Source organism: Canis lupus, chromosome 1 (genome assembly GCF_011100685.1).
Source record: "Canis lupus familiaris isolate Mischka breed German Shepherd chromosome 1, alternate assembly UU_Cfam_GSD_1.0, whole genome shotgun sequence".
In the NCBI taxonomy this organism is placed as follows: Eukaryota; Metazoa; Chordata; class Mammalia; order Carnivora; family Canidae; genus Canis; species Canis lupus.
In genome coordinates this window covers 21,755,201-21,782,654 of record NC_049222.1, presented here as the reverse complement: position 1 = coordinate 21,782,654, position 27,454 = coordinate 21,755,201, and the positions used below count along the sequence as shown (strand labels likewise).

Sequence of the window (27,454 nt, the reverse complement as noted above, 5' to 3'; positions counted from 1 at the left end):
AATAGTAAATATGATTTTCATACCCCACCATCCATAGTGCAAGAGAGTGTTAAAATGGAAAGAATTCAAACCTGGATTCTAACTCTGACTTTCACAACTTTTAAGTGAAAACTGCTATTTTGAAATATAGTGTATTAATAAAAAAAATTGAGATATTGCAAAGCCAACAGATCAAGAGACAACAGCGGTGAAAAAGATACCTTACTGAAGCACCTAGCTGGCTCAGTTGGTAAAGCATCTGCCTTCAGCTCAACTCATGATCTCAGGGTCCTGGGATGGAGCCCCGTGTCTGGCTCCCTGCTCAGTAAGGAGTTTATTTCTCACTCTCCCTCTGCCCCTCCACCCATTCATGCTCTCTCTCTTGCTATCTATCAAGTAATTAAATATTTTTTTAAAGATACCTTATTACTTATAGTTCCCAAAGAGGAGAGACATGACATACCAGGAGAAGCCATACTGTGAATCATCCAGGTTGGTGAGGAGGTAGAGGGAGAGGGAAGAGCTGTGGGCAGGATCCTTTATTGTGGTTTTAGCAGGAAAGAACTGCTGAGACACAGGTTAAGTGGGTTTACAATTGGCTGGTTTGAGCAATTTCAACAGGCCCTAGAGCATAAGATAAGGGCTGTCCCTAGTTGTCTGGTACCTGGCCCTGGGATGATTAGGGCCAGTGGATAGTAGCTTAGAATGTGAGAACCTGGGATGCCTGGGTGACTCTGGTTGAGTGCCTGCCTTCAGCCCAGGGCATGATCCTGGAGAGCCAGGATCAAGTCCCCCATTGGGCTCCCTTCATGGAGCCTGCTTCTCTCTCTGCCTGTGTCTCTGTCTCTCTCTCTCTCTCTCTTTCTGTGTCTCTCATGAATAAATAAATACAATCTTTAAAAAAAAAAAAAAAAGAAAGTGAGAACTTGATAGAGGTGGTGTTTGGGGTGTGGACTCAAATTGGGCTTTGTTTGTATTTGAAGAGCATACTCACAAGTGTGTTGTTTCCTATCTGTAGGAATTGTTGATCCCTGGGAGGGGCCCTCCAAGGTCAGCAAGGCCCCAGATGTCAAATCAGCTATACAGAAAATAAAGACATGGTTAATACAACTGCTTTGATGGTAAGCCCATTGACATAACCTAATCTCAGATTTCACATCTGAAAAATGGAAGTAATGATGTTTACCTCCAAAAATTGTCAGATAACAGATATGAAGGTACTTTGAAAACACTAAACCCATTTATGAAGATAGTGATTCTTCCGTAAAGGACAGCCCAGCAAGAAAGCATGATCATAATGTATTTTCTTCCCATACCGTCGATGTGTTTGTGGTCATGTGTGCTCCACTCTACCCCATCCATTTTGCAAGACTTCTAATCCTTTTGTGAGAAAGTTGAGTAGAGCAGGAGGGGAGAAGTTAGTTTGAAGCCATGGAGGAGAGACACTAAACAGACCTCATCAGTATCATCCTTTAAACATATAAGGTAAGCAGCAGCCACTGTTATGACATGGACATGAGAGGGGGCCAAACTACATATATGTTGTAGCTATTTGGTTTTTTTGGTTGTTTTCTTTTTTTTTAAGGTATTTATTTATTTATTTATTTATTTATTTATTTATGAGAGACAGAGAGAGAGAAGCAGAGACAGGCAGAGGGAGAAGCAGGCTCCTTGTAGGGAGCCTGATGCAGGACTCGATCCCAGGACCCCGGGATCATAAGCTGAGCTGAAGGCAGACTCTCAGCCATGGACCCATCCAGTTGCCCCACATAGTAGCTTTTTGAAAGCATTCTTTATTCACCATGAAAATTCATTACAAGAAGTCAATGAAAGATCAAATAAAACAGTAGAAATGATAGTAGAGGAATTTTCTAATTACTTAAGGCAATAGAATATTTATATTAAAAAGAATTTATAGAAATTTGATGAGGTTATGAATATTTATGTAAAAATTAAGTGGAGAAAGGGAACTCCCATCCATCAGCATCTCTCATTTCCTCACTCTCCTCATTATAAAGCTCACATTCCATGGTAATCACTAACTTGAGTGTTTGGTCTCAGAGAAGTGGGATATTTCTCTCTTTTCTCAGAGGGCTTCTACTTTCTCTGTGAAGTAGGAATGGGTAGGAAATATCAGAAAGGGAGACAGAACATGGAAGACTCCTAACTCTGGGAAACGAACTAGGGGTGGTGGAAAGGGAGGAGGGCGGGGGGGTGGGGGTGACTGGGTGGCGGGCACTGATGGGGGCACTTGACGGGATGAGCACTGGGTGTTATTCTGTATATTGGCAAATTGAACACCAATAAAAAATAAATTTATTATTAAAAAAAGTAGGAGGGGCTTTCATCTTCTGAGTAGATAGCGGAAGGAAAAGAAAGATTAGAACTTTGAGGGGAGGGAAAAGTCTGAAATAAGCATTATCAGTGTGAGCAGAGAATGTGTTTCTAAGACTGTTGGTTTTATTGAGGATCTAGTCTGCAGTGTAGTGTAACTAATATTCTTGTATATTCCTAACTTCCTTTTCCTCTCCAACCCTGTGTGAGTTCAACTTCGTCCTGAACAGCTAAGCTTTGAGGAAATTACAAATACAAGATTAGAACATCTGAAAACACAGCAACCTTGCTTGGGACCTTCATTATACCTAGAAATCCTATTGAGTTTGGTTGATTCGGTCTCTCCTAAACTCTCCACAAGCTGAATGCAAATATTCCCCTCTTCTCAAAATTCTGACCATTGCCTTTCTATTACCATTCAGTAGGTGAATTTGTAAAGAAAATAGAAAATTTGTCAAAGAGAATGCATGCTCGGTCTCCGTGTCCTTGAGACCAAGCATGCAAACTTACTTCATCTGAAGCCTCTCAGTGTTTTGAATAAGAACTAGCTCCTATCCAAGACCAATCTAGTTCCTTCTCAGGGACATATACTATTACTCTACAATTCCACCTCTCCCTCCCATGTAGTTCCTTCTCACTATTATTAAATGATCTCAATCCGCCCTATTCAAACCAACAAACAGAAAGTAAGGAAAAAGTTCCTCAACTTTTCAATGTCATTTGGTAATGTACTCTTTTCACAACCAAATTTCTCAAAACACTCATTTACACCCTGTATTTTAATTTATTTCCCATGCACCGTCCAATATTTAATCTGGTTTTCTGCTTATTTACTTCCCGGTAGTGTTCTTCCGTGGATCAGCAGTGACCTCCATGGCATTAAAGTCTGTGGATTTTTCATCTTACCCCACTTATAATCAACATCCAGATTTGTTGGGTACACTTTTGTAAGTATAATGATCCTTTGGGGAATTCCTTGATGAATGCTCCTCAGATTATTTTCCTACGGCTCTGATATAATCTTTGCCAAATTTTCAAGTTTGTCTCCCCCTCTTCCTGGGCCAGGAGTTCTTCAGGACTCAGCCTTGATTTCTCATATCTTCTCACCCACTCTTCTATCCCTGAGAAATCTCATTTATAGCTGCAGCTTTAATTACTGTTTATTTCCACAGGACTCCCAAACACCTATCTCCATCCTAAGCTTTTTTCTTAACTAAAGACCTGCATATCCAAATGCCATCTTCTGATTCCTCTTAAATAACTCATAAAAATGTCAAAGTAAACAAGATCAAAACCAAATCTCCTGAACTTGACTTTCTTCTGGAGTTTTCCATTGCAGTACATGGTTCACCATTCACCCAACTGTACAAACCAGAAGTGTAGGAATCTTCACTGATTTCCCTCATACTCTTCCTCAGCAAGCCCTGTGAGTTTTATCACCCATCTATTTATTTAATCTACCCATACCTTTCCTTGCTGTCATCATCACTCTATTGAAGCTACCACCATCTTTTAGTTAACTTCGTCAATAGCACACTCACTCATTTATTTGCATTAACTCTGGCCTCTCTCTGAGTCCCAAGATAACAACATATCACCCTCATTTCCTGACTTTCCCTGATTAAAACTCTTAGGTGGGTTCCATTGTGTTCAGAATGAAGGCAGGATTCCTTAACATGGCTTTCAAGTCCCTGCATGAACTTCCGCCTAACCCCTGCCCAGTTTGGTCACTGCACTCTCTCAACTGGTCCCTGGCTTACCTCCAGACCATGAGCTCACCATGCTCTCTCACAGTCTGGGTTTTGCATACACCTGTCCCTTTTCCCAGACTGTTTTTCCTTCTTCATATTCCTTCAATAACTCCTGCTTATTCTTCTGATCCTGGCTCTTCATCACAGTGTTTATCACTTCTTTAGAGAAGCTTTTCAGAACCTTTTTGACTGAGTAAAAACATTACCAATACCATAATAGAGTTTTATAGCACTGTTTTGCCTCAGTATCATATTTTAGGAGACTTTATTTGATTAATGTCTTTTTTTCCCACAATAGTATAAGTTGCACATGGGCAGCAATCATGTTTGTTTTCCTCTTTATCTTATCACTATCGTTTAACATGGTGTTACATTTCACATGGTTCCGGACATTCATTTAACACACATTATCCATATTTATATTATAAATGAATATGCATAAATGCTGAGCATATTATAAATAAATATCTGTCTATAGATAAACATATATTAACTGAAATAAATATGGGCACTAGAGATTCTCGTCTGAGGTCGTATAGCTAGTAAAGGTCAGATAAGATTCAAACTCAAGTTTCAAAGCCAGTGAGTGGTCTGACACAGACCCATAATTCAAGCATAATTTGTCCCCCTTTACTAAAGGAGATCTTAACCTTGGCCTTCTGTTGAAATCACCTAGGCAGCTTTTAAAAATGTTGATAACCAGGCCCAGAGATTATACTTTGATTCATTTATGGTTGGGCCTGAGTATCTATAGTTTTATAAAGTTGCCCAGGTAATTCTTATACATAGCTAGGGTAAAAAATGTTTGTTAGAATGACAAAACTAAATTAAGCAGAGAGCATAGCCTGAGATGATGATGATAATAATGATAATGAAAATACAGTAAATACAGTTTTAAAAATAGGGAATTAAGAAAAGGAGTGGGGGGGCAGCCCTGGTGGCCGAACGGTTTGGTGCCTGCCTTCGGCCCAGGGCGTGATCCTGGAGACCTAGGATCGAGTCCCACGTCGGGCTCCCTGCATGGAGCCTGCTTCTCCTTCTGCCTGTGTCTCTGCCTCTCTCTCTCTCTCTCTCTCTGTCTCTCATGAATAAATAAATAAAATCTTTAAAAAAAAAAAGAAAAAGAAAAGGAGTGGGAATTGAAGTTAGTGGCCTATGATTTCCCCCTTAATTTCTTTTTAACTAGTTTTTGCTGTTATCCTCTCATACCTGGTTAATAGCCACCAAAGAGTCTTCAGGTCCTTTTACCCAAAACCTGCAAATGTTATCTAATAAGAAAAGGGAATTTTTGCAGATGCAATTAAATTAAGGATATCATATAGCGGGATTCTCCTGGATTCTCAAGATGAGCACTAAATCCATTCACAAGTGTCCATAAAAGAAAGAGACAGAGGGAGAATTAACCCAGACAGAAGAGGAGAAGACGGTATGAAGTAGCAGAGTCTTTAATGATTAGACCTGAAGAAGCCATAGAGGCCAGAAGATGCAAGAAAGAGTGTCCACCAGGGCCTGTAGAGGGAGTGAGGCCTCACTGCCCTGTGAAACTTTCAGGCTCCTGGCCTCCAAAACTTGAGAGAAAAAAACTTCTGTTTTTTAGCCCTTCAAGTTTGTGGAAATTTGCTATATCAGCCATAGGAAAGTAATACACCTGGATTATGATAATGTAGCTAAAATATACTGTCAAACTATAACAAATTTTTCAAAGGTCCTATGGCCTAAAGCAGTAAGAGTAAAGTGACAATAAGGATATTCCTCTGTCTCAGCCTTCTTCTGCTTTTTTCAAACTCCAGCCTCTCTAAATGTTCTTCCTAAATAGTTCTGAGATTCTCCAGAGGTGTCTTACAAATGTCCCAAGACTCAGTTGCCTCGTCTCTTAGATGACATTTTTCATTTCCCACCTTGCATGCTCATATCACTGTGGCCATGTCTCTGATCATTGGCAACCCAATGGCTGCCTCCCAAGAGTGCCACAGATATGGCTGATCTCTGTCGGTATGAATGAAGATTAGGCTAAAACTGGAACCCATGAGCTGGGCCAGTGAGAGGTCCAACTATCTCCTGGATTACACTTAAAATTATAGTTTAAAAGGGCAGCGTAAATTTGAGATAAGACAAATCAACTGATTTCAAAAATACTCTCCACATGTTACAAAATATTAGTGATTTCTCTGAAAACATAAAACCTTATTCTAATTGTTAAATGGCCCATTGCTTCATAATTCTAATGTCACTATTGTCAAGATTTTGGATCCTCCATTGGAATAGAAAAATCTGCATCCCATCATCCATTGTTATTTACTGGATTTTTTTATTTTACAGCTCTTTGTGGCCACTTATAATCCAAAAACAAAGGATTGTTTGGGTTTTACCTATTAACACAACTGAGGAAGAACATATTGAAATGCCACCATTACTTATAAGGCTTTTTCCCTTTAATTTTAAAGGTTTAGTGTTTATTTTGCTTCTTATTATAAAGGAAATCTATTTTTCATTGATAAATTATCAAGTGATCACTCTAAGAACTAAATATACAGACTAAATCTGCCACTTGTCAGGGTCTTTCACTGTTTCTCCACTCGGAAATGATTGATCCCCCTATTTAATGGAAGACACACATGCACATCCTAGAATCAGATCATTAATAACACCACCATTAACATTTTTATATTTAATTCCAGTGGTAGGTGCAAAGCATTTTTCCCCATAAATTTAAACCTCAAATCACACTAATTCCCATTTATCAATTTATTATTCATCCTTAGAACTGATCCTGTAAGTATTTATCTGAACCTATTCCCTGCCTAGGTCTGTAATATCTGGCAATATATTTAATTCTTACATTGATATTCTATAAAACCATGACAATATTAAAAGCATTAGATAAATACACTGCTTCTATGTATGTTAATAATAACAATATTTTATAGACATTAGAACTTCCAATAGTTGAGAGAAGTGCTTATTAAGAAAAAAGTCTTTAAATACAAAATAAAGATTTTTAAAATTTATTTATTCATGAGAGACACAGAGAGAGAGGCAGAGACACAGGCAGAGGGAGAAGCAGGCTCCCTGCTGGGAGCCTGATGGGGAACTCCATCCCAGGACCCTGGGGTCAAGACCTGAGTCAAAGGCAGACGCTCAACCATTCAGCCACCCAGCCACCCAGGCATCCTTTTAAATACAAAATAAATAACAATATAAAACCAAGCCATTATTGTCACTACTAAAGATTATTTTTTTCCATCTCACATTTGCTAATAAAAGACATATTCTGAGAAGATGAGAGTGAGATGATTGATGGGAAAGTTTCTCAAGATTCTGAAAAGAATGCAAGTTCTGGAAACATAGGTCAGCATGAGCAGAATGTGTAAGACAGATGAGAATCCTATATGTGATCCAAAAAATGTTGAAAATGATCCCTGATGAGAGGCTATCTAATGAGAGTAAACAAGGAAGTGTTCTATCCTAAGGCGAATCCTGGGAAACTGAGAAGTAGAAGGGCTAGAAGAGCGGAGGGTGGGATGGGGGTGGGCTAATTCTCATTCTTTTACTGAAAAGGCTGATATCATCAATAAAAATGTAATAATCAGGAGCATCTGGGTGGCTCAGTTGTTAAGCATCTGACTTCTGATTTCAGCTCAGTCATGAGATCAGGGTTGTGAGATGGAGCCCCATGTCAGGCTCCACACAGGGCACGGAGGTTGCCTGGGACTCTCTCTCCCTCTCCCTCTGCCCCTCCATCCCTTAAAAAATTGTTTAAGAATATTACAATCATAATGTCTGGTTTGGCTGATCGGATTGCTGGTGATGAGAGGTACATTTACTCTCTAGCCAAAGTTAGGGTTTGTAGGAACTTTTCTAAATATGTCATCAATGAGAGCTGTGAATTGTTAATGCAACATCCACTAAGTATCTAGGAAGAATTAACCCATTTGCAAGGGGGATTAATTAAAAGATTAGGAACAGGAATGATCTGGCTCAAGATTGCTGAGATAAAAGTAAAAGACAAGTTATATTATTTCTATTTTGGATGTAGAAATGGTGAGCTGAAGGAAAATTAATTATCTTCCCTGGAGGACACCAGAGAACAGAAATAGAAGACAGATTTGACTCCTACCCCTTGCTATTTTAAGAAATTGAAGTTAACCTTGACATGTGGAGAAAATCTTCCACGTTTTGTTTTATTCTACATTTCCTGATTTTTTTAAACTGAAGGCACTAATCACTCTTAAATATGATTCTCCAACTCTCCCTTAGTTTCAGATTCATTTATGCAGTCAACTTTCTAATTGATATCTCTACCTGAATGTTGTGCAGGGAACTCTACCTCAACATAATAAAAATGGAACTGTCCCCCAGAATAGATGCATATGGGCACAAATGTTTATACACACACACACATACACTACAAAACCTTCTTCTCCTTTATCAGTGGGTCACTCAGTGGGACATATACCCAGTGACTAAAGCTGGAAAACTGAGGTACCTTCACCTCTGGCTCCCTTTCCCACCCTCTCCAAAATCCAATTTCTGTCTACACCACTTCATTTTTCCCTTTGAAATCTTGGCAGGCAAGTGCAGGAAATCTCCCCACCACCTACACTCCCCTGCTAAGCCTGTGCAGACATAATTAATCATCACAATACCCATTCCTGTTTATTCCTGAATTCACCACCACATAATTCCTCAAAATAATGCTCCTTGCAGACCTACCAAGAAACTTATCCTCCCAATCCTTAATATTTCTATTTCTTCCCCTCTATCATGACTTCCTCACTTCTGGATTACATTATTTCTTTTATGAACCACTTCAATGACCCTCTTGTCATTCTTCCTGCCTCTGATCTCAAACCTGTATGATTTACTCCCAGTATTGCTGCCAAAAGGATCCCTCTAAAAATGCAAATATGTCTGTGCCAGATTAAAAAAAAAATTCTTATCTGTCATTTCTCCTTTGTAGAATTTGAAATCTTTAGTCACCAGAAGGGAGGTGGGTGGGAGGATGGGTTAAGTGTGTGATGGGGATGAAGGAATGCACTTGTAATGAGCACCGAGTGATGTGTAGAATTGTTGAATCACTGTGTTGTACACCTGCAACTAATATTACACTGTATGTTAACTAACTAGAATCTAATAACTTAAAGTCTTTAATATAGTTTACAAAGTTCTCCATGTCTTTCACATGCCTACCTGTCCAAACTCAATCTCACCACTTTCTGCCTCCTTACTGCCTTAATGCTTTAGTGCAACCAAACTATTTGCAATACCTTAGCTTTTTCATGCTGCTTCCACCATCACACCTTTGCTCATGCTTTTTCTCCATTGCCAGAAACATCCTTTTTACTCCTCGTACTACCTAATTTACTCTTTCTTTACCTTTAAGTCTTAGCTAAAACATTAATTTCTCATAAAATCATTCTCTGGTCTTTTGTATTCCCCCACTCCATAAGCACACTACTTTTGGATTGGGAGCTCCTATCTGTGCTTTTATTGTACCCATCCATGCCTCTGTCAAGGCACTTAAAATATCCCCCTGTGGTTATTTAGTTAGTGATAATATCTCCCTGGCTCCCTCCATAAGGATAAGGACCAGTGCAGGTGAACTTCTTGAGTCGTAAATCTCCAGAGTCTATTTATGAGGGACCCAATAAATGTTTGTTAAAGTCAACTTGGAAGCTAAGGTAAGAATTCCAATATCAAACTTCCCGTGTGGAAGTTGACTACATAGGAATTATTTAATAGACCAGATAAGGAAGATGTGGAATATACACTGGAACATTGTACAGCCATAAAAAAGAATGTCATTTGCAACAACATGGATGGACCTAGCAGCTTTTATGCTAAGTGAAAAAAATCAGATAGAAAAAGACAGACATATTATTTCATTCATCTGTGGAATCTAAAAAACCCCAAGTGAATAAACAAACAAACAAAAAGCAGAATCAGACCTATAAAGCTAGAGAATAAACTGATGGTTGCCAGAATGGAAGGAGAATGGCAGGATAGGAAAAACGAGAGAAGGGGAATAGGACATCTTCCAGTTTGGGAGTGAATAAGCCACAAGAATAAAAGGCACAGCGTGAAGAGTGTAGTCAATGATATTATAATCATGTTGTGTGGTGCCAGATGGTAGCTACACTTATGGTGAGCATAGTGTATACTGTATAAACTTGTTGAGTCACTATGTTGTAGCCTAAAACTAACATGACATTGTATGTTAACTATACTGAAATAAAAACACTTGAAAAAAAAGAAATTATTCAATCGTAAAAAAGAACGAAACCTTGCGATTTGTGAAAGCATAGATAGACCTTGAAGGCATTATGCTAAATGAAATAAGCCAGACAGAGAAAGGCAAATACCAGATGATCTCTCATATGGGTGGCATCTAAAAAGCAAACAATAACAACCACAAAGCTCATGAATACAGGGAACAGGACTGGTGGTTGCCAGAGGCAAGGGGTAGGGGATGGGAAAGAATGGGCAAAAGGGGGTCAAGAGGTAAAATAATAATAATAATATAGTGAGCAATGATATCTCTGGAAGACAGGAAATGAGGAAAGACAGAAACAAAGGTTTGTTGACTAAATCAAATTCTACTGTAATCATCATATTTATAAGCTTTTTAAAAAGTAGAACTTGCCAATCTATGATGTATTTGCTGAGCATTATTTTATAACCTGGAGGTAACTGTTCTTTTTCAGTTTTTTCTAAGCAAAGTTACCATAGCAAAAGCTCAAGCTGGGACAGTTGACTATCAGGAAGCAGAAACATTACTATGTGGTGAAAGGTGTTTCACTTTGCTAGGGCCACCAGAACAAAACACCAAAGACCGGGTGGCTTAAACAATAGAAATTCGGTCTCATGGTTCTAAAGGCTGAAGTGCAAGATGGAGGTGTTGACAGGCTTGTTTTCTCCTGAGCCTGCTCTCCTTGCCTTGCTCATAGGCACTTCTCACTGTGTCCTCACAAGGTCACCTAGTCATCTGTGTGTGTATCCTAATCCCCTCTTTGTACATACACACCAGTCATAGCAGGTTAGCGCTTACCTTATGATCTCATTTACTTTGAAACACTTCTTTAAAGGCTCTAACTCTAGATGCCATCACGTTCTGAGAAACTGAGGGTTAGGGCTTCACCGTATGGATTTTGGAAGAACACAACATATATGTCAAGAATTTTCTTTAACAAGGACCCCCTTAATAAATAAAAATAAGATGGGAATACACATGTCTTAAATTAATCTCATTACTATAATACCTATGAATCAAAAGGCTAGGGTCCTTGAAATGCCCTCCCACAAGGATATTTACGGGCAAGCAATCTAACAGAGCCGGGTGCTAAAACACTTTATCAACTTCTACTTAAGTTCTCTGAATTTAAGCTTCCATTTCTGATCGTTATTTTTTTTTTCTTCTTGGAAAAATCATACGATGGCTATTTACACAATGCTTAAACATCTGAGCGGTGTTTTCCTGTTGTTGGTCCATAGTACCAATTATTTCATTGACTTAAATGCTTTCAGATTGCTGTAACCAGTCAAGCCAGAGACTGTCCAAGCTTGTTAATAAGTGAATTCTTTGGATATTAACATGGGACAATACCATTAGCAAAAACCTCAAATGCTCCAATAGGTTGAGCAATTTGGGTTTATGAACTCAAAACAGACTTGAGAAACTGCTGCTTGAAATTCGTTACAAAATCTAAGTAGTATTTTAAAAAATTAAGTGAGCCAATTAAATTCAGAATCAGTTCTTGAAACGTACTTTCAAAAACTGAAGGCAATTTGCGTTTGTTATTATTGGTTTTTTCCTTATTAGAGAATACATAATTCATTTTAGAAAATCATAGCAAAGAAAGGAATAGAAATTAAACTTACATTTCTCCTAAAATTGTGCAATATTTCTGGGCGTTAACAGAGAGGTTAGGGTCTAAGTTCCATCCTCTCTACAGCAGGGGATTGGCGGGGGGGGGGGAGTTGTGTGTGGTTTTGGCACTAATATTAAATGATATTCATAATATATTAGGTTAAAAGCCATACTTCTAGGTATTTGCCCAAGTAAAACAGAAACCTATGTTCCCACAAAAGCATCTTCTGGAAATATGTAGGGTAATCTTGTTCTATATACTTATTTACTAGTTTCTTTTAAGTAGGCTGCACACCCAGCCTGGGACCCAATGAAGGGCTTGAATTTAACAGTCCTGAGATTAAGGCCTGGATAATTAACCAACTGAGCCATACAGGATCCCCTAGAAGAGCTTTGTTCTTAATCACCAAATCTGGAAACAGTCCAGCTGTCCCTCAACTGGGAAAGGGGTAGACTGTGATATAGCCATACAGTGGAATACTAGTTAGCATCAAAGAGAAACAACATACACAATACAGAGGAATCTCAAATACATACTGCTAAGTGAAAGAACTGACAAGGTTACATACTGTACGGTTCCATTTTGGAAAAGGCAAAACCATAGAGAGGAAAACAGATTTGTGAGTTCTAGAAGTTAAAGAAAGATCGAGGCAGGATTTGACGAAGTTAAAAACAGGCAAAGCATTAAACATTCTTAACTACAGAGAACAAACTAAGGGTTAGCAGAGGGGAGGTGGATGGCAGGATGGGTGAAATAGGTTATGGGGATTAAGAGTTCACTTAACTTGGGCCGCCTGCGAGGCTCAGCGGTTGAGCGTCTGCCTTTGGCTCAGGGCCTGATCCCAGGATGGAGTCCCCCCATCGGGCTCCCTGCGTGGAGCCTGCTTCTCCCTCCGCCTATGACTCTGCCTCTCTCTCTCTCTCTGTGTCTCTCATGAATAAATTAAAAAAATCTTTAAAAAAAAAAGAGTTCACTTATCTTGATGAGCAATGAGTAATATATGGAATTACTGAATCACTATATTGTGATTAAATTAACACTGTATGTTAATTACACTGGATGATTTTATATATATATATATGACACTGTATGTTAACTACACTGGAATTACAATTTTAAGAAAAAGAGAGAGGGGTGTCTGGGTGGCTCAGCCAGTTAAGCATCTGTTTTCATCTCAGGTCATGATCTTGGGGTCCTGGGATCCAAGCCTGCACTGGGCTCCTCCCTCATCGGGGAGTCTGCTTATCCCAGTGCCCCCTCCCCCTGCTCATACTTTCCTCTCTCTCTCTCTCTCTCTGTCTCTCAAAGAAATAAATAAAATCTTTCAAAAATAAAATTAGAATAAAGAGAGATCTTGGGGGATGATTTTTGAGAAGACTAATAGAATTGTTCTGTTTGCACGACTCTATGCATTTGTTAAAACTCCTAGAACTGCACATCAAAAGGAGTGCATTTTACCATATGGAAATTAAAAATAAATTTAAAACATATTATGCCAAGGAGTATATATATGTTTCCCTTAGTGTTTTGTTTATATATATGATAACTCTAATAAATATCATAAAATTGGCACATGCTCATACATGTGTATAAACCATTTCCAGCACTTTGCACGAAATGGAGAGGTTGGCACTGAGGAAGATTAGAGGTCCAGCCCTGCGGGGGTGTCTTGATTTTCATTGTGCATATTATTATATTGTTTGAGTTATCTTTTTTTTTTTTTCGAAGTGTTCTTTTTTATTTTCTTCCTTAGGCCAGCTGCAGCTTCCAACCACAAAACCTCAAAGCACTAGGGATGGAGCAGATGGAGGGGTGGGTGCAGGGTGACTCTCTGAGTTCCAGGGCATGCGGCCTATCCTGAGAGGTCAGGGCTGCAGGAGGCTGGGGGTGGGTGGTGGTTCCTGGCACTTTCCAATTAAAGAAACGCTAAACTAAAAGCATACATAAACATTTCGGGGTTGCAATCTTGGAGCCAATTTGGGTACATTTCCTTTCTTGCCAGACACACTACATACGGTCTTTCCTTGAATATGGATGCAATTAGGCTATAAAAAGTTCCTGCAGGTGACTTGGGCAACAAAAGCGGTATGAATGCTGGGGTTGCAGGCTTTCCTTGGTCCACGGGAGATTCTAACAATTACTCTCTGGTGAGAAGCACAAGCCAAAAATCAATGAAGGTAAAAGCAGAAGGTTGTTCCATGGTGGGAACGGCCTCTGTTTCATCGATTGCTGTCAGCACAATCTTTGGAAGTAAAAAGGACTCTGAAAAATACAGGAGCTTAGTGTCCAGGATGCCCAAGATGGTTGCCAGCCAAAACCTTATAGGTACAGGGACATCTGTTAAATTTTCCATTTAAACTGCCAATGACACATAGTAGAGCTGTAGAATTCACTGGTAATCAAGAAATCCTTAGACAGCATGCTGTGCAACAGGGCTCTGTGGAATCTCGAATGACTGGACACAGTAATGGCCTTCTCTTTCAGGGTTATGCGGGATGCGGGAAAACAGTGACCGCCTCACCGGTGATGCATCCTGTAGACTTTATCATGTCCTGGGAAGGAGATCCTCCAACAGCATCTTAATAAAAAATAACATAAAGATTGGAGATTTTCTTCAAATTCTGTATCGCTGTGTATATGTATATATGAATGAATATACATTTCTAGGTTGTTCTATGCTCCCTTGATTCCTGTCCATGAAATATTTCCCTGGGACATACCTATTTCATTCTATCTTTTTGTAAAGGGAGATTGTTTATATAACAGGTATGAAGGGAAGCAGCTGAAGAATCCAGTGGGAAAAGGGTACTGTTTTTGTGCAGAAACACATTTGTGTATCATGCCAAAAGCTCTCTTTAAAATATTTGCTAGTTGAAGGGGTGCCTGGGTGGCATCTACCTTTGGCTCAGGTCATGATCCCGGGGTCCTGGGATCGAGCCCCATGTTGGGCTCCTCGTCAGGGAGTCTGCTTCTCCTTCTCCCTTCTCCCACAGCTCTTGCTCTCTCTCTCTCAATAAATAAAATCTTTATTTTTTTATTTTTTAAATTTTTATTTATTTATGATAGTCACACAGAGAGAGGGAGAGAGAGGCAGAGACACAGGCAGAGGGAGAAGCAGGCTCCATGCACCGGGAGCCCGACGTGGGATTCGATCCCGGGTCTCCAGGATCTTGCCCTGGGCCAAAGGCAGGCGCTAAACCTCTGCGCCACCCAGGGATCCAAAATCTTTAAAAAAAAAATTTTTTTTTTAATAAAAAAGTTGTTAGTTGAATCATGATGTAGAAAACTTGGAAGAGTTTTGCCATTTTTGTTTGTTTTAACCTTTAATTAGGAAATTTAATTCTCACATAGAAGAGTGCATGGGATATAAATGAAGAACTCCATATTATTATATTTTTTGAGAATATAAATGATTTATCAGATATATGTGCTGTAAATATTTCTCCTAGTTCCTCACTTGCTTTTTTGTTTTGTAAATGTCTTTCAAAAAAGTGTTATTGTTGATTTCCACTAAAAACAACATATCAGGGATCCCTGGGTAGTTTAGCGATTTAGCGCCTGCCTTCAGCCCAGGGTGTGATCCTGGAGATCCAGGATCGAGTCCCACATCAGGCTCCCTGCATGGAGCCTGCTTCTCCCTCTGTCTGTCTCTCTGCCTCTCTCTGTGTGTCTCTCATGAATAAATAAATAAAATCTTAAAAAATATATCAGTTCTTTAGGCTTACAGCATTTTTAGCCAAGCCTAATGTTTGCCTATTTGATGTTTACAAAGATATTCTTCTATGTTTTCTCCTAGAATCATTACAGTTTTAGACTTTATATTGAAGGCTATCAAATTTGTGGGCATAGAGTTTTTCATAGTACTGCTTTATCATCGTTTCAATGTACGTGAGATCTGCATTGACATTCTTTCTTTCATTTCTAATATTAGTTATTTGTGTCCTCTCTTTTTTATCAGTTAATGTGTCTAGAGACTGATCAATTTTATTAACCTTTTCAAAGAACCAGCTTTTGGTTTTATTGATTCTATTGATTTTCTCTATTGATTTCCCATTTTTAATTTCATTGATTTCTGCTCCTCTTTTTATTCTGTCCTCTTCCTTTTCTTCCTCCTCCTCTTCTTTTCTTCATCTCTTCTCCTTCTCCTCCTCCTCTTCATCTTTTGCTTACTTTGGATTTAATTTGCTCTTCTTTTTCTAGTTCCTAAAGGTAGAACTTAGAGTTTTGATTTTAGATCTTTCTTCTTTTAAATATATGTATTCAAATCCCACAAATATTGATGTTACATTTTCATTTAATTCTAAAGTATTTTGAGATTTCTCCTTTGATTCATGTATTATTGTAAAATATGTTGTTTCATTTCCAAGTATTTTTGTTTTTTCTAGATATCTTTGTGTTATTGAGATCTAGTTTAATTCCAGCGTTGTCTGAGAGAAGACATGGCATGATTTCTATTGCTTCAAATTTTGTATAGTGTGTTTTATGGTTTTATGTTTTATGGTTGACTTTGGTAATTATGGTGTGTTTTATGGTTTTATGTTTTATGGTTGACTTTGGTAATTTTTTTTTTTTTTTGGTGATCTTGCTCTTCAAATAATTCATAACTTTTAACTATTGAGAGTACAGTGTTTAAAATAGCTTATTAAAATTAACCTACTACTATTTTGGCCTAACATATATTTTAAGAAAATATTATTAAGTACATACAAACATACAGTGTAGTTCTCTAATAATTCATTTAATGAAAGAATATTTTCATCAAATTCATTTCCTTAAGTTGTAGTGTCTAGCTTTCTCCTTGTTCTCTTGGATTTAATATGCAACCACTTGTTTCAAAATCATTTGCTATCACCAAGGAAATACTGAGAGAAGAGAGTATGAAGCCACATTCTCATTATGATAATATATATCTAACAAATAACTCAATTACATGTTTTTTTTAAGATTTTATTTATTTATTCATGAGAGACACAGAGAGAGAGAGAGAGAGAACGAGAGAAAGAGAGAAAGAGAGGAGCAGGCTCCATGCAGGGAGCCCAACGTGGGACTCGATCCTGGGTCTCCAGGATCAGGCCCTGAGCTGAAGGCTGCACTTAAACCACTAAGCCACCTGGCTGCCCATCAATTACATGTTTTATCCCTTTATTATTTGGTTATTAACAAACCACTGCAAAATGCAGTATCATAAAATAATACACTTCTGTTGTTAATTATAAATCTATAGATCATTTGCACAATTATTGGCATTTTAGCTGGGCTCATTCATGCATCTACTGTCAGCTGATTGATCACCTGTGGGCTAGTTAGTCTTGAAGATGATCAGGTCCTCCCTCCACGTGCTATCTCCAGCAAGCTTGTTCTTGTGAGAGTGGCTGACGTTCAAAGAGAAGTTTGAAACAGTGCCATTCCATAGTCGAAATTGGCACACTATCATTTCTGTTGAATTTATTGGCCAAAGCTAGTAACAAAGCCAGACTAGATAAGAGTTGGGGAAGTAGACCACCTCTTTATTGAAGGAACAGCAAACTACATTGCAAAGGTTGGAGGTAGAAGAAAGGATAAAGAACTTGGGGGCAGATTTGCAATCAGTCAATCGCATACTCAAATCTTTGGGGATGTGCAATGTAATAGAAATGAAAGGGGTCAAAATTATTTATTTTCAGTCATGCTACATGATTCTTCCCCCTTTATTCTTACTTGTAACATGTAATTATATCTGAACTATCTCTATAATTTAGTATAATATTAATGGAATAAATTTTGGAGAAAAAAATATGCAAAAGAGAATGAAGAGGTCATCTCAAACCTACAATTTTTACAAAGTGAACTCTAGGAATGCTTTTATCTCTTTCCTGGTACATAGTATTTAATTTGGAATTCATCACTTAGGATGAGATTATCTAGTGCTGTTAGATTTAACCTGGACTAGCTACTGGTTCCTGGGGACCATGCCAAAAATGCAAATATATATAAAGTCCCAGGGGATGAAGGTATCTAAGACTTGTGTTTAACAAGAGTGAGAGAATTGGACAGAATGCTGGCTCTTAAAGTGCCCTAAGGGACCCTTTGCCTTTGCTGTGACATAATCCTCCCAAGACCTACACCTCTAAATCTCTAATTGCCTGTAAATGACTGGTTATGGCTCAGCCATCTAGGGATTTATCTAAACCCTTACTTAACATCTAAACTTTCAGCCAGTACAATCTTCTGGGAGTTTCATATGTGTTTTGAGAGTTCTCAACTCTTCAGCTGTAATTATATTCTCTTGAGTGCAATAGAGAAGTATTTGGTACTTGTGTTTTTCAAATCCATTTACAGAAAAGACTACAGTCCTATAGTGTCTATTAGATCCAAAAAGAAAAAAAAAAAAAGGTGTGTGTGTGTGTGTGTGTGTGTGTGTGTGTATTTATCTGTCTGCCTACTGGCTTTTATTTTACAATATGAATTAAGATTAAGACAATTTTCTCCTTAAAATTCTTTATTAACCTTACTTGTTTCCCATATGCTAATAAAATTGGTAAAACTTTCTTTTCTCAAGCTATAAAAAAGCAAAATTGTTCTTCAATTAGGTTTTCCCAATGTTCCTTCAGCTTTGTACATGAACATAATACAGCGAGTTACTATTCTATAATTTTATTTTTATTTCTCTTTTAAGATTATTTTCCATTTTTTTCCTTTTGGAAATGTGCAAGAAGAACGAAACTCATAACTTCCTCACTTCCTGTGAGACTTAATGGCTACTAAGGATAATTACCAGCAGAGTATTGTAGGGTATATTAATGTTTCTACGGTTGCCAGAATGAAACAATTTGATAGTTGAAAATTTAAACTATTGAGTTTAAATGGTAAAAGTTAAATAAAAATAAAAATTTTAACAGCTGATGAGGATTGTTAGAATGGAGATAGACTGATAGATGATGGATGGTAAATAGATTTTTTTTGTAGATTTTGTATTTGTAAATAATCATATTTAGGGACTAGCCTATTTTTAGGATTTTTCTTTTATTTCTGTTTTTTATTTCAAATATTGGTTATATTAACAAAGCACCAGGGCTTTAGGTCATAGTGACAGACTCCAGGTACAATTTACTCATGATTCTAAGACTTTGAAGGAAAGAACAATGATTTCATCAGTCTTTCCTGTTGTTCTCTTCTATTATAAATTATGTTTGGGTGAGAAAAAAAAAAGGAAGTTATGATAAATTTTAACTGGGAGATCTCAGAAAGCAAAATTTTGTCATGTGTGTTTGATAAAAGTGAATTGGAGGACTCCTGTCCTGGAAATAAATCCTGCAGTGTGCAATGTAATAAACTGGGCAGGATGGAGAGTTCACATGCGAGTCGGAAGGAGACCCCTTCCCATTCCCACTTCACATTAGAACTCCCAGACTCAGAAAATACGTGCATTACAAACCACTGAAAATTTGGCACAAGTCTATGACATTCCCTACTTATTAGACCAAATAAACATATCTGAAATGTTTTATGCAACTCATGAGGGAAATGGCAGCAATCAAGGAAGGAAGGGAGTTCTAGACTAAATTATTGCATTGCTATTTCCCATGGCCCAGACTCACCTAATAGGTTGCTAACCCTCTGCATTCTTCTGAAAAATCTAAACAATCTCTGCTCATAAAGGAAGATCTGTTGTTAAAAGTCCAAATGCTCTTTACATATCAGGTTGATATAAATTGTACTAATGCACTGGGAACATTAAGGCTGGGCTGTTTCCATTTCAACATGAAAATAGGGAGAATACATTTAGCTGAAAATATAGAGGGGAAAAAAAAAACCCTGAGAAATTGATGAATACTTCATTGATTATTAATTCCAAATCCAAGCTAAAATGATCGAAAAGTACTCATGCCACTCCTTAAAAATGTGCCTTTGAAGGAAAAAGAAAAGGCCCATTTCTAAATCATTCAGAGTCATTTGTATTGATGAAGTTATAAGGGTAGGTACTAAAATTTTCATTTCGTTCTTTTGTATAGTCATAGCTACAGGGTTAACCTTGATTAAGGGTGTTAAGAGTATTTTCACACAGTTTGCCACCCTAGGCCAAAACTGGTGACGTTGATGATGAAGACTTCAAGTCTAAGTCTCGCTGTAATGAACTCACTTACTTCCAAAGTCCCCTTGAGTACGATAGCAAAGTGCAATTGATACTTGTGGTTTTCAGAAGCTCTCAGAGAAAAGAACCCGCTCTTTACAACCCAGATGCAAAAGTGGTATATAGAACATCCCTAACATTTCTTATTCCCTGAAATATGCAGGAATAAGGAGAATATAGTCAAGTATGGCTACATTTTGGCATTATCATTGGCATAAATATAAAATACGGCCCAGCGATAGCAAGAAGCCTTGCTAAGCCAACATTATTTGAAAGGTGCTGCTTATATGGGCCTCTGGATCCAGTAAGAGGTTTTCTTACCTTGATATTATATGATTAACACAAACAAACAAATGAGCAAAAAGTTAATTAAGAAGCAATTAGCCTATTATAGGATAAGCTACATTCCAGTTTTCAACAAAATTAAGTGTAAAAATAGATTGTACACATGTACATATGTAAGAAGTACAGATACATGCCTAGGCATGCATGTGTGCTTGTATGTGTGCATGTACATATTTACAGACAGAGACAGATACGTATCTAAAACCACAAAAAAAATTAAACTGGTAATGAGAGTATTAATTCAAATCCATCTTCAGGAAGGTTATAGGAAGCATCTTTGTTGTGGATTTTCCTTTTTTTCTTTTTTTTGGTTTTGGTTATACATTATCCACCTTCTGCCCCAGGAGCCCGGGTGGCTCAGCGGTTTAGCACCGCCTTCAGCCCAGGGCGTGATCCTGGAGACCTGGGATCAAGTCCCATGTTGGGCTCCCTGCATGGAGCCTGCTTCTCCCTCTGCCTGTGTCTCTGCCTCTCTCTCTCTCTCTCTCTCTCTTTCTCTCTCTCCCTCTCTCTGTGTGTGTGTGTGTCTGTCATGAATAAATAAAATCTTAAAAAAAAAATATGCAACTCCCCTAACACCATTCTGCATCTAAATATTCACCTTCACGCTTTTAAGTATGTGGATTAATTATAGGGATTTCAATCCTAAATCATTTTGTCTGAAACGATTTAAAGTTCATACTTTATTTTTAGTGTCCTTCAAATATTCTTCTAAAGTTCTAGTTATTGATTTCCTAAATTGCCTCTCAAGTCAGAAATTCCTGTAATGAAAAAAATGTAAAGATGTTCCCTGTCCCCCACAATGCTCTCTAATTCTAAAACTGCCTCTCATATGCCTATTATTATATCATCCAGTTGGTGCCTTTCACCACCTTGTGGTCAACTCTCCTTGTATTTTAACACATTACTCAAGTCTGTATCTGGCCAGCTTAGTTATCCAACAGCTCTCTCTCTCTCTCTTCTCTTCTCTTCTCTTTTTCCTCCCTCTCTCTCCACACCCCCTCGCTCGTCTCTCTATATTTCTTTCTTCCCTTTTCCCACTGAAATTATCTAAGAACTAAAGAAACTTGTTTAGAACAAAGAAAATCATCCTTGTTTCTAAATGCCAAGCAAACACAAGTGAAAATTCTGATCCATCAACATTGGCCCCCATTTTAAGGCTACAATTTTGGCATGGAAAACTGATCTCACAAAGATTTGAAGATGTTCTTTCTGAACCTGGTGAGTGCGTTTGTTTTATTTTAAAGAAAAATAACTTCATTGCTTTCAATATTATGATCAGAATATTTGGGCTTCCAAGTATTCATGAAGCTCCCAAGTTAGGATTCATACTTTTTTTTTTTTTGACATTAGCAGTGACTAATATTTATTATGCACTTACCATGGGCCATTGACTGTTCTAAGCATTTTATATGCACTATTCTACTTACCCCTCAAATAGCCATATAAACTATATAGAAATTTGAAATCACAATTTTATTCACAAAATTTATTCATTATTTTGGTCTCCATGTCAGAGTACCCGAATCAGAAAGAGATCTCTCACCTTTGAAAAATGCTGTGCCTAAATAATTCTTCCCTTCATGATGCAGGCAGTTACGAATCCAAGCCACCAATTAGAATTTTCATTTCTTATGAGATGAATTTCTTTTGGGAGTCTCTGGGGGCCTTAGTTGGAGCTATGCTAATCTACCACAGAGGTTCATTATGATAACAGTGAATCTCAAAAGGAAACTGGCTGGTGTTTTGATCATTTTCTTCCCAGGAGGATCCTTATCATTTGTGCAGATTTATCTACCTCTTCCCCATGCTCCTTTCTGTATACCAAGGAAAATTGATGCTTTTGTCAAACCACAAAATGATGCTGTTTCATATTTCCCCTAAAGCAATGGATACCTACTTACCTTAAAATTATTTTTAAGAGGGATAATGCAATCGATTCTTGCCATAACAGCACAAATCTGCTCTATGGTGGCTTATTTTCTGCAGTTTTAGACATAGAAGTAGGGAGCATAATTTTATTCTATTTTTTTATTTTATTTTTGAAAAGTTTTATTTTATTTTGAAAAGTTGAAGAATGTATTGTATTTCACAATATCGTATTTTCAATTTACATTTTCCTTGTAGCAAACTCAAAAATGTTCACAATTAATTTACTATTTAAGAATATTTTCGAATTTAGGGCATCTGGGTGGCTCAGTGGTTGAGTGTCTGCCTTTGGCTCAGGTGGTGATCCTGGGGTCCAAGGATCAAGTTCTGCATCGGGCCCTGCAGGGAGCCTGTTTCTCCCTCTGCCTATGTCTCTGCCTCTCTCTGTGTGTCTCTCATTAATAAATAAATAAACAAATTTTTAAAAAGAACATAGGGGAAAGAAAGGAAGGAAAAATAAAATAAGATAAAAACAGAGAGGGAGGTAAACCGTAAGAGATTCTTAACTCTAGGAAGAAAACTGAGGATTGCTGGAGGGAGGTGGGTAGGGAATCGAGTGATGGGCATTAAAGAGGGCACTGGATGTAATGAACACTGGATGTTTTATGCAACTGATAAATCACTAATTTCTACCCCAAAACTAATAATACATTATATGTTAACTAAATTGAGTAAATAAAAAAAATTTTTAAAAGAAAGATGAAGGTAAAACATTAAAAAACGTATACGGATGTTTTAAATTTGAAAGTATTTTTATTTGTTTATTTTTAAAGAATTTATTTACTCATGAGAGACACACAGAGAGAGACAGAGACACAGAGACACAGAGACCCAGGATCACGACCTAAGCCAAAGGCAGATGCTCAACCGTTGAGCCACCCAGCCATCCCTCCCCTGTTCATCCATTTTGTTTCTTACATTGCACATATGAGTGAAACCATATGGTATTTGTATTTCTCTGACTGACTTATTTCACTTAACATAATACCCTCTAGTTCCATCCACGTAATTGCAAATGGCAAGATATCCTTCTTGTTGATGGCTAATATATATACGCACTACCTCTTCTTTATCCATTTATCCATTCATCCGCCAATGGACATCTGGGATCTTTCCATAGTTTGGCTATTGTGGACATTGCTGATATAAACATTGGGGTGTAGGTGGCCCTTTGAATCACTATGTTTCTATCCTTTGGATAAATCCCTAGTAATGCAATTGCTGCATTGTAGGGTATTTCTATTTTTAACTTTTTGAGGAACCTCCATACCATTTTCTAGGGTGGCTGCCACCCATTTGCATTTCTACCAACAATGTAAGAGGGTTCCCATTTCTCCACACCCTCAACAACATCTCTTGTTTCCTGAGTTGTTAATTTTAGCCATTCTGATTGGTATAAGATGGCTCATTATGGTTTTTATTTGTATTTTCTTGATGCTGAATGATATTGAGCATTTTTTCATGTGTCTGTTCATCATTAGTATGTCTTCTTTGGAGAAATGTCTGTTTATATCTTCTGCCCATTTCTTGATCAGATTTTTTTGTTTTTTAGGTGTTGAGTTTGATAAGTTCTTTATAGATTTTGGATACTAGCCATTTGTCTAATGTGTCATTTGTTAATATCTTCTCCCATTTTGTAGGAGGTTTTGTTGATGGTTTACTTTTGCTGTAAAAGTTTTTATCTTGATGAAATCCCAATAGTTCATTTTTGCTTTTGTTTTTCTTGCCTTTAGAGACATGTGTAGCCAGAAGTTGCTGTGACCAAGGTCAGAGATGCTGTCTGTGTTCTCCTCTAGGATTTTGAATAATTCCTGTCTCATGTTTAGATCTTTCATCTATTTTGAGTTTATTTTTGTATATGTTGTAAGAAAGTGATCTTCTGCACATGGCTGTTCAATTTTGCCAACACCATTTGTTGAAAACATTTTTCTTTGGACATTCTTTTTGTTTTGTCAAAGATTAGTTGAGGGTCCATTTCTGGGTTCTCTATTCTATTCCATTAATCTATGTGTCTGTTTTTGTGCCAGGACCATACTTGATGATAACAGCTTTGTAATACAGTGGAGGTCCAGAATTGTGATGTCTCCAGCTTTGGTTTTCTTTTTCAACATTTTGGTTTTCTTTTTCAACATTCTGGGTCTTTTCAGGCTATTCAGGGTCTTTTCTGGTTCCATACAAATTTTAGAATCATTTGTTCCCACTCTGAAAAATGCTGGTGGTGTTTTAATAGGGATTGCACTGAATATGTAGATTGCTTTGGGTAGCATAGACATTTTAAAAATATATTTTTTTCCAATCCATGAGCATGGAATGTTTTCCCATTTCTTACTCAATTTCTTTCGTAAGAGTTCTACAGTTTTCAGAGTACAGATATTTCACCTCTTCAGTTAGGTTTATTCCTAGGGATCTTATGGGTTTTGGTGCAGTTGTAAGTGAGATCAATTCCTTGATTTCTCTTTCTGCTGCTTCATTGTTAGTACATAGAAAAGCAACAGACTTCTGAAGGGAGAATAATTTTAAATCCTGCCTTGCTAATCCATTCAGTGGAGACTGTGGCAGTTTCTCTCAGCCATTTTCAGGTTAAAGTAGACATAAAAAATTATTATATCTGTATGAGAACTGGGATAAACTGGAATAAATTTGGGAGTATCTATACAGAACTTGGTGGGGAAAAAAATTACATCCTTAATGTAAGATAACAATGTTAGAAAAGTCAAATAAAAGTGATAGAAAGAGTATTAACTATTGAATTTATATAAAACTTCAAAATAAAGACTTTTCATTTTTTTCTTTAATGAGAAACTTGAGCTTTCTTTTATGAAAATAGATTTTTATGTTTGATTTTATGATTAAGCTGCCTACAGGCAATTCCTAATCATGATTTTTATGGTGATCTTTCTCCAAATCCTTGAGAGTCACATCAAATAAAAAACTTTGTTCACATATAGATAATAAAAAAATTTAAAACCATTTTCCCATTTTTATAGCTGCTTAAAAACTAGCAAATTGAAATTATATTTAAAAAATCCAAAAGCACTTCCTTTACCCTCATTTACTAATATAATGTTGAAATCTCTTATAGTACTGCAGGTAGATTTCAAATCCAGAGACTCTTTTTTAAAGATTTATTTATTTATTTATTATTTGAGGGAAGGGCAGAGAGAGAGAGAGAGAGAATCCAGAATCTTCAAGGAGACTCCCCACTGAGATAGGCCCTACCCCCAGTGGGGCTTGATCCCCATCCTGGGACTCTAAGATCATAACTTGAATGGAAATCAAGAGTTGGCCGCTTAACCAACTTAGCTACCCAGATGCCTCCACCAAATGAACTTTTGTAGATAAGATATTCCAAAATAATGGAGAACATCTACAGATAGATTGAGAAGCCTACTCCTACAAGAACACCCTCCAGGAGATTTCTTAGGGCCTCTCTGACTCTCACCCCTGTGCAATTCACCTTGAGCTATATTCTGTGTTCTGAGTGTAAACTCTTCCAGGAGCAACCTGGGCTGCATTAGATGGATGCTAAAGCAGATTTCTCCAAGGTAACTCATCTCCTCAGTGCTTAGCAGGCATATTAGAGCAAGCACTGCCAGATGTGGCTCCTTGAACTCGTGTTTGATGACTGAAGTGTCCCAAAGACTAAAAAGAGTTTTCCAAATTTGGTCCCCAAATCAAAAGCAGCAGCAGCAATAGCACCTAAAAATTTCCTAGAAATGTAAATACTCAGACCCCATTTAAGACAGACACTCTGTGCATATTAACAAGCTTTCTAGGGCAGCCCGGGTGGCTCAGTGGTTTAGCACCACCTTCAGCCCAAGGCCTGAGCCTGGAGTCTCAGGATCAAGTCCCATGTCAGGCTCCCTGCATGGAGCCTGCTTCTCCCTCTGCCTGTGTCTCTGCCTCTCTCTCTGTGTCTCTCATGAATAAATAAATAAAATCTAAAAAAAACAACAACAACAAAAAAAACAAGCTTTCTAGGCTTTTTGAGTCATGCTTCAGTTTGAGAATCAATGGGATAAAGAGTTTAATATTTCAGGGACCATCTCTAATCTATTCAAAGCACAGAAGTTGCAAAGCCCCATGTGGGTTTTATTGTTGCTGTTACTCAAATAATACAGATTTCTCAACTTTTTGTTATGAAAAATCTTCAAGGTGGAAGGCCATATCAAACCTATGCACTGTATAAAAGTCATTATCCGCATTACTCGCTGTATAGCTGCACTGTCAAACTCAGCTCAGTGGCCCAGAGTTTTATGGCTACACATCCCATGCCTATTACATCTGGACAATACAAGCAGATAAGTCCCTGCCCAGGTAATGTTATCCAAGAAGGACCACTAAAACCTTATTCTAGAATTGAAAATTCTAATTTGGGATAGGACATCCCACTTCCAGAATTACCCCTTTAAAATGGGAATATCTTTGTGATACGGAAACGATGGCAATTATCCCTCACCACCTTCGTTTACAAGATTAATTCTGGACACCTGGAAGCACTCTGAGAGAAGGGAATATAGGACAAGAACGGCTGGTATTGGGTGAAGTAGGAAAGAAAATTAAAAAGAGGGTGGAGGAGAAAAATCATAGCACAAGACAGTTTGAATGTGAAGACTCCTCAGCGCGACGTGTTAACAAGCTAAGAGGCAGTGGAACAACAGTCTTGGTTGTTCAGTGTATATTGAAGTGAGAAGTTGAGAGAGAGAGAGAGAGAGAGAGAGAGAGAGAGAGATTTTCACCTGTGAGTTTTCTTTAATGCCAGCTTTGGTTAAATCCATCATTTTCCCTACCATTCACAATGGCAAACATTAACTTGCCCACGTGCACATCACCATTACAAACGTGTTTTCACCTCAGAGAGCCTTGACTTAAGGAAGAATTAGATCAAATAGCTTATTCCATGCCCATATCAGCTACCCCTAGAACATCGGGAGCTGAATTCTTCTCCACACTGTGAAGTGGAGGGTTCAGAACACTGAACTGTGCCGATTTACTTGTTGTCAAGCCATAAACTTCTCTCTAGAATTCTCAAAAGAACTGGGAGAAACTTGAGGATCCCTAGGTGGAATGAGAGCTGATGGAGCAGGCGAGGCACACTAGTGGAGAACACACTGGAAAGTTCACTGCTGTTGGACTTA

General features: G+C 37.8%; 1 long non-coding RNA gene across 1 annotated transcript in view; it reads right to left on the bottom strand.

Annotated features, from left to right (window-relative positions):
- Positions 1–973: 973 nt before the first annotated feature.
- Positions 974–27,454, bottom strand: part of LOC119870642 — a 59,870-nt gene continuing 33,389 nt past the window's right edge. Inside the window, exon 5 of the long non-coding RNA XR_005353044.1 lies at positions 974–1,057. This is a non-coding gene — a long non-coding RNA (uncharacterized LOC119870642). The remainder of the gene's footprint in view (positions 1,058–27,454) is intronic.